The 11,086-nt window shown below is 51.0% G+C and overlaps 1 pseudogene; it reads right to left on the bottom strand.

Moving 5' to 3' along the window:
* Window positions 1-8,438, bottom strand: part of LOC116095788 — a 20,777-nt pseudogene extending 12,339 nt beyond the window's left edge.
* Between the last annotated feature and the right edge of the window lie 2,648 nt (window positions 8,439-11,086).

Genomic DNA, 11,086 nt, shown 5'->3' on the forward strand with positions numbered 1-11,086 from the left:
GTCGAGAGAAGAAGTCCAGGTGTTCGGTCGTTATTGCTGCTGGTAGGCAGCAGAAGCGCCGCACAAGTATAGACAGGATAGTGAGTTACAAGCTAATGAGAAACTGTTTCTAGCTATAAGGTCAAAAGCTTATAAATAAATATAGTCTCCATGTCATTATTTGGAAACTGGGGTGGGCATAGAAAGGCCATGTTTACAATATTCTTTACCAAAATCTCTCTCCCAGTTGCTAATATTGCTCCCTCTGGAACCTCCATACTTCACATTGCCCTCAGTGCTATGGATTTCCAAGCTCCTTTTGGGATTGCCTACTAATCCCTCCTCATAGCATTCAAATGGTTTCCTAATTCAAAGTCCTAAAACCTTCCGCCTTCCTCCAAAAACCAGCAAGAGCAGGTCCGTCACAGCAATACCCCATTCCTAGCACCAGTTTCTGTCTTAGCTACTTTTCTTTCACTGTGACAAGGCACCATGACCAAAGCAATTTACAGAAGAAAGAACTCATTGAGGGCCTACAGCTTGAGAGAATTAGTTCCATGACCATCATGGCAGGAGCACAGTAGGCTGGAAACGTAGCTGAGTGCTTAGCCCTTGAGACATAGCTATGAGGCTGAGACACTAAGAATGGTGTGGGCTTTTGTAACTTCAAACCCTTCTCCCAGTGACACATCTTCTCCACAACTCCTAATCCTTCCCAAACAGTTCCTCCAACGGGAGACTGTCACAGGATATATTAAAAAGAACCAGCCCGTTCTGTGCTTGTGACAGCAACTCTCTTGCCCAGCTGCCTGGCCGGCCATACACTGGTGAGTAATGGCCAATCTGTTTTTATCTCGAGACTCTCTGGCCCGGAGCTCCCGAAATGTCTCCACCCAGCTCGCTAAGTTCCCACTGGTGAGCTGCTGCCACACCAGCACCATGCTTCAAATCCCCCACAGCGTTTGTGGTGCACACCTGGCAAACCCACACTTTGCTGCTGTACCTTTCTCTCTGGAGCCCAGCTGAACCACCAAGTGAAGGAAAACACCACACAGACTTGGATCAGAAACAATGGTAACTCAATTGCTGGGCGCAACAGCTAAAATCCTAATCTTGTGTGCCTTATTAAATCTAAATCTTCCGGTGGTGAATCCTGACAGATCCGCTATTGAAACCCAGAGAGACACGAGTAATTAATTACATCTTGTCCTCACAATATCCTCATCCAAAAAGACCTCACTCTCGTGCTTCCTCTCTTCCTCAGTCCAACCAGCAAGTCCGGACTACTTGGTTCACAAGAAGTCACCTGAGTAGGATTCACTCCTAGTCTGTAGCCCCTCCCAAGAGAGCAGAATTAACATACAAACAGCACCAGGCCCATCCACAACCGGAGACCAAGCATTCAAACATATGAGCCCTTAGGGGATGGAGATCTTTCACATTCAAACCTCTACAGCTGGCCTGAAAGGTAAACAGGTCTCACAGAGGAAGGCGGGTAGAGAGCCACCACTGTGACCTGCAGGTAGAGGAGAAGGCTTGTACACACACAGGGTACCGGAGGAATGAAGGACCAAAACCATAGACGTGGTAGCTAGAAAGACAGATGGGACAGATCAGAGGCCAGCCTAGAGGGCTGTACCAAGGGACGTGGAATTAGTCCCTCAGGCCACAGGGTGTCGTGGAGAGTGCCATGCACCATTCTTTAGAAAGCACTGATAGGAACAACCTTGAGAGGTAAGTTGAGGGGGAGGAGGTTTGAGGTTGAGGTTGTGGAAGGATTGGGGTTGCCTTGAGGTTCCATTGCTGTTGAAGGTGGATTCAGATTGTTGTTGGTTTGTTTAGGTTGGGTTGAGTTCAGGTTGAGTTTGTTTGGGTAGGGTTGAGTTCAAGTTGGGTTTGGGTTGGGTTGTGGTTGAGTTCAAGTTGGGTTTGGGTTGGGTTGTGGTTGAGTTCAGGTTGGTTTTGAGTTGGGTTGTGGTTGAGTTCAGGTTAGGTTTGGGTTGGGTTGTGGTTGGAGATATAAATGAAGACAGCATTCTTAATAAACTAAGGGGGGATGTCTGTCCTTTGAGAAGCCTATACACACATCTTCCTTGAGGATGTATTCCTTCCTCATCAAGAGCATTTCTTTCTTTCTATCCTTGTGCTTAAAATCTTTATTAAGATCTCTTAGTAAGTAGCAGCTCTGCTTCAAAAATGATAACAATGATGATAGGTGTGAGTGGTGAGCCAGCAGAGGAAGAGATGGATAAGAGGAAGGGTCTCTGCATGACCAAGGCTCCAGGAAGGACTCCAGGAAGGCGCGGAGCCCATGTTCCCCTGATGGTAGTTCTCCTTCTGGCACCAGAATTCACATGGGTAGATGGAGATGGGAGGTTAGGGTGTCCCCAGGGGCCTGGAGTCATAGCGGTTACTTCTGTAGTGTCAGGGAAACCTCAGGGGCCCTGAGAGGGATCAAAGTGAGGACAGTGGTGACCTTGGGAGAGGACGACCCTCAGGAAAGCACTGGATGGAGTTGCAATTGCCTGTAGCCAGGAAATACCTGTGGCCCACTGGGCAGAGAAACAGACACCATTCAAGGCTCTGAGGTAACTGGGTGGAGTCTGTGGGGTCTATGGGTCCACCTAGAGGTAGAGAGGAAGGGAAAGAGTCAGGAGCCATGCTCGGCACTAGGCCTCAGAGCAAACAGCCCTCAGGTAGCCAAGCCCAGGTGGTCACAAGCAGTGAAGAATATGAGATCGTTAGAGACAAAGATCCAGAGAGAAAGAGCACCAAGATCCCAGATGGGCATCCACAAGGCCCCTAAAGCTACCAGGATGATACGTTGGTAGAGGACAGTGAGAGCTGCCGTCTTCACAGGATGTCATAGGTATCAGGGGTCATGGCAAAGACAAGAGAGAGGAAGCCCCCATCCTGACAGGCCTTGGAGGGGTGAGCAGCTAAGAGCCCAGCCTTCTGAGGGTTGTGAAGACACCAGGGCCCAGGTGGAACTGAAGGTATCTGGTGAGGAAGGGCAGGAAAAAGAGAGAGGAGAATCTGGAGGCAGATTTTTCTAACCCAAAAGTTCCCGTGGGAGCCATAGATCCAGAACTTGGTCCTGGTCAGGAGCCTATAGGGCTCTCACCCTGGGTCTCAGGTTTCCCATCTGAAAAGGAGTGAGTCGATGTAGTATCTGGACCTTGGCCTCATCCACGAAGACTTGAGGATTGCACACCAAAGCACTCGGGCTGCCAAGTCCCCTCCCCGGCCCTGCCTTCAGAGTCTCAGAAAACGCTAACCTTCCAAGTTCCCCAAATGCCTTGGGTCCTGGGGTCAGGGATGACTGAGTCACAGGGATGTTAAGTCTGGGAGGAAGGTGATCCAGGGACACAGGACCCAACACTCCGGTGCTCCCTTTCTGAACAGGCAGCTGATGTCTGCCCCGGGGACCCCTGGGAATGCCTGTGCTGTTCTCCAGCACCCACAACTCCCTTCTGCCTCCCCGTGCCCCTGAGCCCCTTGTGAGGAGCCCCTACTCATCTTCTCTGTTCTGTCCTCAGGTCTCCCCACCCACCACACACCTGCTCCTCCTCAGTATGCTAAGCCCTGCGAGGCCTGACCTTCCCTTTATGAACTTTCCCTATGGACACCCCATGCTTGGGGTAGAACCTGGCCTCCCATAACCAAAAGGTGTCTCAAAAGGTTTTCCCCAAACCTGGCACCGTCTCCTCCTGTCATAGCCCCCTCCTGGCAAATGGCAGCCATCACAGGACTTGGGGGTGTGGCCCTTCATAGTGTGGGACAATAGAGTTAGAGGGAGCATCAGTCATCCCTTAACAGCTAAGAGGCCACACTGGCAACCCCGAGGTCAGGATCACACAAATGACAGCCCAGCCATTCAGGGCATGGCTGGAGCAGAACCCAGATCCCCCTAAGCTAGGACCTGGGATTCTCAGCTCCTATTAGACCAGCTTATCCACTGCAGCTCTGGCAACCAAAGATGAGAAGGACATTTATTAGGCACCTGCTGGATGCCAAGCCTGTGCACCTAGACAGATGATTGTCATGCCAGCACCTCTGTAGCTTCAATTTCACAGAGGAGCAACTGATGCCCACAGAGAATCCCCAGTCACTCTAGGCTCCGAACTGCAGACAAGGACAGATACCACCATTGTTTCCTTTTTTATTTCTATTGAGAGACAGGCTTTCCATTTGTTACCATAGCCCTTGAGAACTCCTATTCTCAAGGACTCCTCCTGCCTCAGCCGCAGAGTGGCTGGGTCTGCAGATTCGCACTAGTGAGTCTGGTCACAGCTGACTCTTCAGGGGATGAGCCTGCCAGGCTCTGTAGCAGGACACTCGTTGTTTGTGACAGTAAAAGCAGATGTTTGGGTTCCCTATGCTCAGATATTTGACACGACCTTTTAATCTTCCTAACAGTCTCAGAAGCTGGGAGGATCCTTTCCCTCTGCACACAAGGACAGGGGAGTAAGGGGTGAGGAGCTAGAGGGGCCCTTGTCTGGCCAGTGCGGAGCCTCAAGGTCAAAGCCTACACTATCTGTTCCTCCTCCCCCGGGGTCTTGACCCCCTTTATGGGAACAAAAGACAAACATGGCAGCAGCCTGCCTCTCCCTTTAACTCTTGCAACAATATGTGTGGCCACTTGTAAACCCGGGACCCATTTAAGGGAGCTGTTGTCTACCCACGGTGCCCATGCAGGGGGGCGGGGGTGGGGACAGCCCTCCTGTCTGCCCTCCCGGGACTGCAGCTTCTCTAGGCAGCAAGTCCTAGACGGGCCCAGCTGGTCACTGGGCAGTGCCCGCAGACAGAACCAGTTGATTTCAGAGCCACTGATATCAGGGTGTGGTTTCCCCATCCATGCAACTGAACCTTCCTCCATCAGGTCTTGCACCTACTGCCTCTGCGCAGTACCTGGCTGGAGGTATGAGCTCCCAGAGCTACAAACTGGACCTCTCTGTGCTCATGAGGTGTTTTCTCCAGGCTGCAGAATTCACTGAGTAGTGGGCAGAGGGGATAAGGCCAGAGCCCAGCTTCTCCTAGCTTTTCAGTCATTTATCACAACCCATTGGCTAGCATACTGGATAGTCCAAGCCCAATCCTTCACCTCTGCAGTGGGCTCTAAGCATCCCTGGTATCTATCTAGACAGAGGCTTCTCCAGAGGTCCCTGCTGCTTCCTTCCAGAGCTCTCTAGGTTGGGAAGGGAACTGCACTCTCGTTGGGGAGGGCAGTCGGCTTCAGAGTGGGCTGGGGTTGGTTCTGCGCTGGGCACTCTCTCACCGATTCCAGTCCCTCAGGAAAGGTTATCCTACTGGCAGTGGTGGACTGGAGGCGTTACATAGTTACTTAGTGACTCCAGGCTGGAGGCTATGAATGGGGGTGGGTGCTGTCGGATAGGAAACAAGAAGGGGCAGACTGAGTCTAGGTTAGAAAGAGCCTGGCGAGCTCAACAACAGGCTGAGCATGCACTGAAGTAACTCAGCTACTCTGGAGCCCAGGATCCATTCCCAGCTATCCCCACAAACCAGGGGTTCCCCACCAACGCTGTGCCCTGGGCCCCCACAGCTCATCAGGTAAACCCAGCACCGGAGTTCTGAACCTACTCTCATCATGGCCCTGGGCCGTCCCTGCAAGGCTAGTCAGACATACACCAGCACTAGGCCACAAGAACCCCAGGTGCTGGTGCTGCTGCCTGGCGGATGGGAGGAAGGGGAGTGCTGAACAGAGACAGATAGACAAGGGTGCTGCCTGGAAGTTCAGTTCACAGAGCTGATAGTGAGGTAAGGCGAAGTGACCCCTTACACTTTGGCTGGAGAAAATTACTTGTGGTGGTTTGTTTTTCTTGACAGTGCTGGGGCCAAACCTACCCCTCCATGTAACAACTCTACTACATCCCAAGCCATTGCTGCTGTTCTTTTGGTCTTGGGACGAGATCTCCCTATGAAGCCCGGACTACCCTCAAACTCAAGATCCTGGTACCTTATTCTTTACGCACCAGAGCTGTAGGCTCTGAGCACACCACCTAGATTGTTCTTATTTTGAACTCAGTAACAGTGCTGCCTGCACAGAGCCATAGATCAGTGTTTGGTTTGGGGGTGGGAAGGAGTGCTGGCCCTTGCTTCCCCAACTCTTTCTACTTTGACTCACAAGTGCAAAAGTCACTGGACCTTTTAAAGATAGAGAGCCGTGATTAGGTGCTTGCCCTTTCAAGAAGTGGGAAACAGAAGCCAGATCCAGAAGGATCCACAAGGTTCTGCCTTCCATCTGACCTCAGGAGCGACTCCAGTAAGCAGGCTGTGGTGGTCCTGTCACTGTCCCCTCTGTGGCCAAGCCTCATCCACCTGTCACCAAACAGACGAGTCCTAAGCCCCAACCTCCCAGCCTCATCTTTTCTCCGGGGTACCAGACTCACTTCCTCTGGGCAGACTTCTACAGGTCATTCAGAGCCCTCTTCGTTGTCACCTCCTCCAGAAAGCCCTCCTCAATCCACCAGACAGAGATGGTCTTGTCCTCCTTGTCCCTGAAGAACCCTCCACCTCTCCCTCCCTTCACACCAAGACACAGCTTCAGTTCTCAAAGGGTCTACTCTCCACCATGAGAACTTCTCAAGATTGGGGCCAGCCTAGAGTCTTCCCCAGGGTTAATTTGGGATTCAGGTATGGGCAGTTCTGTGAGCACGCGTTAGATTTCTATGGAGTTAAAAGTCAACATCTAGGGAAATCTTCCTTCGCTAGAAGCCTCCTTGGGTCACACCATGCAAAGGTGTGGCCTGGAAGGTCTGTGAAGTGAGGCTAGGTTGAGCCAGCCAGGCATTTCCCTGATCTCTCATTGGCTCCGATGGGCCATTTCTTCATCCCTAAGCCAATCACAGAGCCCAAGGAAATCCAGTGCTCTGATTGGAAGATGGGAGTCACAGCTTCCAGTAGATAGAGCTAGTTCTCTCTCTCTCTCTCTCTCTCTCTCTCTCTCTCTCTCTCTCTCTCTCTCTCTCTCCCCCCTCCCCCTCCTCCTCCCCCTCTCACACACACACACAAACTCATGCACCCACACACTCTCGCACCTAGGCACATACACATGCATGCTCTCAGGGTAGGTCCTAAAGAAAGAGGATGTCCTGGCTAGTTTTATAACAACTTGACACAGAGCAGTTATCTGAAAGGAGGAAACTTCAATTGAGGAAATGCCTCCATGAGATCCAGCTGTAAGACATTTCTCAATTCATGATCAATGAGGATGGACCAGCCTATTGTGGGTGGAGCCATCTCTGGGCTGGTGGTCCTGGGTGCTATAAGAAAGCAGGCTGAGCAAGCCACAGGGAGCAAGCCAGTAAGCAGCACCCCTCCATGGCTTCTGCATCAGATCCTGCCTCCAGGTTCTAGCCCTGCTTGGGTTCCTGGCCTGACTTCCTCCAGCGATGGACTATGTATGATGTGGAATTGTAAGCCAGATGAACCCTTTCCTCCCCACGTTGCTTTTGACCATGGTGTTTCATCACAGCCATAGCAACCCTAAGACAGGGAATGTAGATCCTGACAGATATGGACAGATAACCACCTGGTCCTGTAAGGCACACCTCTGCCCAGCTTACCCAGCAACCTATTGCTTCTCTCCGAGCATCTGCCTGGAAGGTTGGTTCACTGTTGGTGGCATGAGAAACTGCCTGGTGTGTGTGTGTGTTAATTAATGTGAATTCAGAAACTGTTTGACATTGATTCATGTTTTATTCATCATTTTAGAGTGTGTGTTTGAGGGTAGCGGGGAGTCCAGCCTGCAGAGAGAGCCTGAAGCACATGACGGGGGTGGGAAAAAGGGGGCCTCATCATCCCTCTACTTGGCCTTCCTAGGAGTTCACTTGTTGGGCATATAGCCAGAGCCTCGTGGGAATGGCCAGTCTACACTTGACAAGGCTTCCCTGAATGACAGCCCATCTGCCTGTCCCAGTGCCTCCAGCAGGTGTTTCACTGTGAACTCAGTGTGGAAGAGTCTCTGCTATGCTCGGCTACATGGGGAGGCTGCTGGGAGCTCTTGGGACCCACAGCGGCGGGAACATAGAGCCAAAGACATGATGTGAGAAGCGGCAGGCACAAACTGCTCATAACCAGAATAGGGAAGCATCGATCCCGCCTGAGACCACCTTAAGCAAATCGACCCCTGAGATCTTTCCAGGAAACAACAGGCCTGGGTGCTGGGAGCCAAGGCCAATGCAATCCCTGAAGAAGGACACTCAGGTGGCTCCCATGGGGACACACCCACTGCATCCCAAGCCCACGAGTTCTGAGTTAGTTGTGTCTGCTATGAGAACCGCCACCATGTTGGCTTTTTTTTTTTTTTTTGGTTATTCTGGAAGGCTCTCACTTGGATTTTCCCCTGCTCTGGTTTTCTTTATGTTTCCATAATCTCGAGGCTCCTGGGTGGTCTGGTTTCCGACAGGCAGCAGCGTCAGCTGGTTCTCACAGTCCATGTGCTCATGGAGGAAATGTGGCCTGAGCCGATGTCACCCCACCCACAGAAAGGAAGTGACAGCCAGATGAATATGGAGAAATCTATGGGCTGTACCCGTCACAAGGATTTCGGTTGCAGGGAACAGGAAAGCTACTTAGACAGCCTTAAACAATAAGGATGATTTACTGGCCCGAGTGATACAAAAGCCCTTCAGGAAGAGCTTGATCCAGCAGCTTAGCTTAACAGTATGCAGCAAGCGGAGGGATCAGGGGTGGGGGACAGTGGTTTTCTGTCCTTCGGATTGCCATTTTCAAGACTGCCTGTCCTTATTGTACCATGACATCTGCCAGGAGGTCTCAAGACAAAGTTAGCAACATGAGAGAAGCGTCTCTGCTCTGGGATTCCCAGAAGAAGTCCTGGGATTCCAGCTGGCGGTGGCCCAATGGTAGAACATTCTTCTCTTGTGAACAAGAGCCTGGGTTCATGCCCATGCCCAACCCTAAACCAATCACTAAGCCAGGAGCCGGAGTCACTGACACCCTGCCTCCTCTGTGCCCCTCATCCTCACGTTATGTCCTGAGGACAGCGAATGCCCCAGCAGACTCCCAGAGGTAGCCTGCTAATCTGATTTTGTAGCTAAGGGCACATATTAAGAGAACTGGTTTGTAGCATCAGGGTTAGGTGAGGCAGAGGATTGAAGCCGGGCTTCTCTGATCACCAAGATCTTATATCAGTTGCTTTTCTCATTGCTGTGACAAATTGCTTGACAGCACAACTTAATGGGGGAAAAAATATTCTGGCTCACAGTTTAAGAGTACATGGTCTAGCCGGGCAGTAGTGGCACATGCCTTTAATCCCAGCACTTGGGAAGCAGAGGCAGGTGGATTTCTGAGTTCAAGGCCAGCCTGGTCTACAGAATGAGTTCCAGGACAGCCAGGGCTATACAAAGAAACCCTGTCTCGAAAAACAAAAACAAACAAACAAACAAAAGAGTACACAGTCTATAATGACAAGATTGCAAGGAGACAAACAAACAAACAAAAAGAATACACAGTCTATAATGACAACAAGATTGCAAGGTGGCTGGTCACGATGCATCCAGTCAAGAAGCAGAGAGCGATGCATGAGAGAGGCATCCTGAGGCTCAGCTTGCCTTTTCTTTGTATTCAATCCACAGAACATGCCACTCAGATTGAGGGCCGTTCTTCCCACCTCTGCTTCCCCAGTCTAGAAACTCCCTCCCGGGCATGCTCAGAGGTCTGTCTCCTAGGTGACTGATTCTGTCAAGCTGACAAAGTTAACTCACCTTGCTATTTCTCTGACCTCGCCAGCAGCCTGTGTGAGGCCCTGCAGGGATTTGGGGAGGGTGCTCTTTATTATTATTATTATTATTATTATTATTATTATTATTATTATTATTATTGTCATCATTATTTTTTTTTAAGATTTATTTTTTTTAATTTATTTTATGTGTATGAGTACACTGTAGCTGTACAGATGGCTGTGAGCCATCATGTGTGTAGCTGCTGGGAATTGAACTTAGGACCTCTGCTGGCCCCGCTCGCTTCAGCGTAATTCATGTAGCTGTCTTCAGATGCGCCAGAAGAGGGTGTCAAATCTCATTACGGATGGTTGTGAGCCACCATGTGGTTGCTGGGATTTGAACTCAGGACCTTTGGAAGAGTAGTCAGTGCTCTTACCCGCTGAGCCATCTCACCAGCCCCCTATCATTATTATTATTATTATTATTATTATTATTATTATTATTATTATTATTATTTGCCACAGCTCATCACCATCATCATCATCATCACTACTACTACTACTACTATTTGGCACAGCTCTGGCAGAGCATCCAGTCTATGCCAGCCATCCTGCTGTGCTCCAAGAAGCCAGAAGTCTTTGGGAACCACACCCACTTCTGTGGGGCTGGGGTCTAGGAGACTTACCTCATGGAGGTCCCCTGTGTTGCGTGCACTGCCTCACTGTGTCCTGACAAGCTCCAGGGAGATGGACTCCAGATCTTTTATCTCTGTGGGATCCCCTCCAGGTCAGTGGCATGGCAAGGTTGAGTAACTCCAGCCAACTCAGCTGGTTGGGCAGCTCCACCCTGCCTCGCCTTCTGGGGGACTAATGAGGCATTCTGCAAAGTTTGATTACCGAGGAGGCCACTGTGCCCAGCCCAGGGGCACTGGCACTCCATGCTCAGAGGGAGGCCAGCAGTGGGGGGCAGTGAGCAGGGAGGGTCTGCTGGAGAAGAGCCGAGCTGCAAGAAGCAGAAGGCAAGTTCCCCAGGATCAGGGCCACCTCCCACGAGTGCTCAGAGAATCACCTCTGCGGATACCACACCCAGGAAGTCCTGGCCCAGAGTTCCAAGCAAGGAAACTTGTGTGATTCCCTGGGAGTCACTCCAACCCCAGGTTGGCACAGAAGTTACAACAGCAGCCTGTGGCCCTCTTCAGGGCAGCTCAGCCTGACAGTCACTCTGCAGGTGCCCAACATCAAGGTGCCCATGGAAGCACCACCCCGTAGAGGCCAAGGAGCCAGGACCCCCATCTGTGGAGAGTCACTGTCCTGAGACATGACTTCTGGCCCTGGGCACACACAGGTGCACACGAACACATACATGCCTGTTTGAAGTATACATGTGCATACATATACACACTC

Source organism: Mastomys coucha, unplaced genomic scaffold (assembly GCF_008632895.1).
Source record: "Mastomys coucha isolate ucsf_1 unplaced genomic scaffold, UCSF_Mcou_1 pScaffold18, whole genome shotgun sequence".
Classification (NCBI taxonomy): Eukaryota; Metazoa; Chordata; class Mammalia; order Rodentia; family Muridae; genus Mastomys; species Mastomys coucha.